The sequence below is a fragment of the Arachis duranensis genome, chromosome 6 (assembly GCF_000817695.3).
Source record: "Arachis duranensis cultivar V14167 chromosome 6, aradu.V14167.gnm2.J7QH, whole genome shotgun sequence".
Classification (NCBI taxonomy): Eukaryota; Viridiplantae; Streptophyta; class Magnoliopsida; order Fabales; family Fabaceae; genus Arachis; species Arachis duranensis.
In genome coordinates this window covers 46,629,849-46,635,393 of record NC_029777.3, presented here as the reverse complement: position 1 = coordinate 46,635,393, position 5,545 = coordinate 46,629,849, and positions in this window count along the sequence as shown.

The window sequence follows — 5,545 nt, the reverse complement described above, 5'->3', positions numbered from 1 at the left end:
ATATCTTATTTTATAAATTAATCAATTAAGAGTAATTAAATTAGTTTTATTAATATTTGGAGTTTAAGTTAATTAATATTTGTGTGTAAATTTTTATAATTGGTTATTTTATATAATTTCAAATTAGAATTCAGTAATGGAAGTGTTATATAATTAAATTTAAGAAATCTCTATTATGAATAAATCATGATTTATTTTATTAGTTTGAGCTCTTAGAGATTAATTTACTAGAAAATGATTAAATTGATTTTTATAAATACTTTGGGTTTAAGTTAATTAAGATTTATGTACAATCTTTACTATAATTAGTTATTTTATATAAATTGGAATTAAAGTTTTGGTAATAGGAAAGTAATGAAAAATTATATCGTATAATCTAAATAATTGATATTTTCGGATTTAAACCCTATTTTATAAAATGTGATTAGTAAATTTACTTTATGATTTAAATTAGAAATAATTATTTGAGCTCGTTAATAGATTGATAGATAAAATCTTATGCATTTTAAAAGTAATTTTTATAGCATTATATTTGAATTTTAAATGGTTATTCTATCACAAATATTTTGTAAAATTGTTATATCACACGTATATATTTTATGCTAGTCCTAAAAAAAATTATTTGAGCTTGTTAATGATTTATGTATTTGGGAACACTAATGGGTTATCATCGACGAAATAGAAGTGATAGGTTAACGCAAATTACGAGGTTTTGGGGACGTTAGAAACTAAGTTCTAGAGACTAGTTCCGTTTCGACGTATGCTTTTTATTCATGCTTATCGTTATCTTTTTCTTTACTATTTGTATTGGAATTTCTAGTCTTTGATCTCTTTCTCTACTCACGGATTGAATTCTCTGTTGTCAGGATAGGCAATCAAACTCATGAACCAGAAACCCAAGAGATGAACACTCAATCGAAGGTAGAACGGAAGTGGTTCTCAGGCACACGTTCATAGGTTGAGAATAGTGATGAGTGTCACGGATCATCACATTCATCATGTTTAAGTGCGAGTGAATATCTTAGAATAGAATCAAGCGTGATTGAATAGAAAACAGGTGTAATTGCCTTAATCCATCGAGACACAGCAAAGCTCCTCACCCCCAACCATGGAGTTTAGAGACTCATGCCATAGGAAATACAAGTTTAGATGTAAAATGTCATGAGCTACCAAATTAATCTCTAAAAGTAGTTTTTATACTAAACTAGTAACTTAGGTTTACAAAAAATGAGTAAACTAAGATAGATAGTGCAGAAATCCACTTTTGAGGCCCACTTGGTGTGTGTTTGGGCTGAGCAATGAAGCTTTCATGTGTAGAGGCTATTCCTGGCGTTTAACTCCAGCTTTTGTGCCAGTTTGGGCATTTAACTTCAGCTTGTATCCTGTTTCTGGCGTTTAACACCAGAATAGGGTAGAAAGTTGGCGTTAAACGCCAGTTTACGTCATCATAACTCGGGCAAAGTATGAACTATTATATATTGCTGGAAAGTCCTGGATGTCTACTTTCCAACGCAATTGAGAGCACACCAATTGGACTTCTGTAAATCCAAAAAATCCATTTCGAGTGCAGAGAGGTCAGAATCCAACAGCATCAGTAGTCCTTTTTCAGCCTCTAAATAAGATTTTTGCTCAGGTCCCTCAATTTCAGCTAGAAAATACCTGAAATTACAGAAAAAATACAAACTCATAGTAAAGTCCAAAAATATGATTTTTGCATAAAAACTAATAAAAATATACTAAAAAGTAGCTAGATCCTACTAAAAACTATATGAAAATACCCCCCAAAAAGAGTATAAAATATCCGCTCATCACAACACCAAAATTAAAATGTTGCTTGTCCTCAAGCAACTAGATAAATAAAACAGGATAGAAAGAAAATCAAGAGGCAATAACTTCTCAGAGTTTGAAATGAAGCTCAAATTCTCATTAGATAAGCGGGGCTAGTAGCTTTTTGGTTTCTTAACAGTTTTGACATCTCAATTTATCCTTTGAAGTCCAGAATGATTGGCATCTATAGGAACTCAGAATTCAGATAGTGTTATTGATTCTCCTAGTTTAGTATGTTAATTCTTGAACATAGCTATTTTATGAGTCTTGGCCGTGGCCCTAAGCACTTTGTTTTCCAGTATTACCACCAGATACATAAATGCCACAGACACATAACTGGGTTAACCTTTTCTGATTGTGAGTCAGCTTTGCTAGAGTCCCCAGTTAGAGGTGTCCAGAGTTCTTAAGCACAATCTTTTTGCTTTAGATCACGACTTTAACCACTCAGTCTCAAGCTTTTCACTTGGACCTTCATGCCACAAGCATATGGTTAGGGACAGCTTGATTTAGCCGCTTAGGCCTGGATTTTATTTCATTGGGCCCTCCTATCCATTAATGCTCAAAGTCTTGGATCCTTTTTACCCTTGCCTTTTGGTTTAAAGGGCTATTGGCTTTTTCTGCTTGCTTTTTCTTTTTCTTTCTTTTTCTTTTAATTTTTGCCACTTCTCTTTTTTTTTTTCGCAAGCTTTCTTATTCACTGCTTTTTCTTGCTTCAAGAATCAATTTCATGATTTTTCAGATCATTAATAACATTTCTCTTTGTTCATCATTCTTTCAAGAGCCAACAATTTTAACATTCATAAACAACAAGATCAAAATTATACACTGTTCAAGCATTCATTCGGAAAACAAAAAGTATTGCCACCACATCAAAATAATTAAACTAATTTCAAGATAAAATTTGAAATCCAAGTACTTCTTGTTCTTTTGTAATTAGGCACATTTTTCATTTAAGAGGGGTGAAGGATTCATGGAATTATTCATAGCTTTAAGACATAGACACTAGACACTAATGATCATGTAATAAAGACACAAAACATAGCTAGACATAAGGCTCAAAACCGAAAAGAGAAAAATAAATAGACAAGGAGATTAAGGAATGAGTCCACCTTAGTGAGGGTGACGTCTTCCTCTTGAAGAACCAATGGTGCTCTTGAGCTCATCTATGTCTCTTCCTTGCCTTTGTTGCTCCTCTCTTATATCTCTTTGATCTTCTCTGGAGAATGATGGAGTGCTCTTGGTATTCCATACTTAGTTGGTCCATATTGTAACTCAAGCCTTTCAAAGAGGTGTTGAGTTGCTCCCAATAGTTGTGTGGAGGAAATTGCATCCCTTGAGGAATCTCAGGGATTTCTTGATGAGGATCTTCCTCATGTTCTTGTTGAGGTCCATGAGTGGGCTCCCTTATTTGCTCCATCTTTTTCTTAGTGATGGGCTTGTCCTCTTCAATGAGGATGTCTCCGTCTATGTCAATCCCAGCCAATTGCATAGGTGACAAATGAGATGAGGAAAGGCTAACCTTGCCAAGGTGGATTACTTGTCAGCCACTTTGTAGAGTTCTAGAGGTATGATCTCATGAACTTCAACTTCCTCCCTAATCATGATATTATGGATCATGATGGCCTGATCCACAGTCACTTTAGATGGGTTGCGGTAGGAATGATGGATCGTTGGATTAACTCCAACCATCCTCTAGCCACAAGCTTAAGGTCCGGTCTTCTCAATTGAACTGGATTGCCTCTTGAGTCTCTTTTCCATTGAGCTCCTTCCACACATATGTCCATGAGGACTTGGTCCAACCTTTGATCAAAGTTGACCCTTCTAGTGTAGGGGCGTGCATTTTCTTGCATCATGGGCAAGTGGAACACCAACCTTACATTTTCCAGACTAAAATCTAAATATTTTCCCCGAACCATTGTAAGCCAATTCTTTGGATTCAGGTTCATACTTTGATCATGGTTCCTAGTGATCCATGCATTGGCATAGTACTCTTGAACCATTAAGATTCCAACTTGTTGAATGGGGTTGGTAAGAACTTCCCAACCTCTTCTTCGGATTTCATGTCGGATCTCCGGATACTCATTTTTCTTGAGCATGAAGGGGACATCAGGGATCACCTTCTTCTTGGCCACAACTTCATAGAAGTGGTCTTGATGGACCTTTGAGATGAATCTCTCCATCTCCCATGACTCGGAGGTAGAAGCTTTTGCCTTCCCTTTCCTCTTTCTAGAGATTTCTCCGGCCTTAGGTGCCATAAATGGTTATGGAAAAACAAAAAGCAATGCTTTTACCATACCAAACTTAAAAGGTTTGCTCGTCCTCGAGAAAAAGAAGAAAGAAAGAAGGGGAAGAAAAAGAAAATGGAGGAGATGGAGGGTTATAGGTGGTTCGGCTAAGAGGGGGGAAATGTGTTTCTGTTGTGTGAATATGAAGGAGTAGTGAGGGGTTTATATAGGGGTGAGGGGAGGGTTAGGTTTCGGTTATTAGGGTTGGGTTGGGAGGGAAAAATGTTTTGAATTTGGAAGGTGAGGTAGGTGGGGTTTTTGGGGTAGAGGGATAGAGGTGATTGGTGAAGAGAATATGATTTGATAGGTGAGTGGTGTTTTGGGTAGAGTGTTATAGAGATGTGTGAGAGGGAGAGAGAGAGAGGTGGGGTAGGTAGGGATCCTGTGGGGTCCACAGATCCTGAAGGGTCAAGGATTTATGGTGGACGAAATTGTGATCACTGTTCTTTAAGTTGTATGAAATTATTATTGTGGCACCAGTTGTTATCACAACTCCGTTCAACTAACCAGCAAGTGTACTGGGTCGTCCAAGTAATAAACCTTACGTGAGTAAGGGTCGATCCCACAGAGATTGTTGGTATGAAGCAAGCTATGGTCACCTTGTAAATCTCAGTTAGGCAGATTTAAATGGTTTATGGGTTTCGAAAATAAAAATAAGAAAATAGAATATAATAAAAGGGATAGGATACTTATGCAGATTCATTTGGTGGAATTTCAGATAAGCGAATGGAGATACTGTATGGCTCAAGCACGCCTACTTTCCTACTGCTTCAACTCAATCCTTCTTACTCCTTTCCATGGCAAGCTGTGTATAGGGGTTCACCATCAGCGGTGGCTACTTTCAATCCTCTCGGGAAAATGATCCTATGCGGCTGTCACTCGCACGGCTAATCGTCTGGAGGCATCACCCATGGTTGATGGCTACATCCCATCCTCGCAGTGAAAACTAATGCTCACGCACTCTGTACAGCACGGCTAATCACTGGTTGGTTCCTGCGCCTACTGGAATAGAATCCCTTGATTCTTTTGCGTCTGTCACTAACGCCCAGCACTTGCAAGTTTGAAGCACGTCACAGTCATTCATTACCGGAATCCTACTCGGAATACCACAGACAAGGTAAGACTTTCCGGATCCTCATAAATGCCGCCATCTATCCAGCTTATACCACGAAGATTCTGTTGGAGAATCTAAGAGATACACATTCAAGCTCGGTTGCATGTAGAACGGAAGTGGTTGTCAATCACGCGCGTTCATAAGTGAGAATGATAATGAGGGTAATCTGACTCATAACATTCATCATGTTCTTCACATGATGAATGTGATGAGTCAGATTACCCTCATTATCATTCTCACTTATGAACGCGCGCGATTGACAACCACTTCCGTTCTACATGCAACAGAGCTTGAATGTGTATCTCTTAGATTCCCCAAC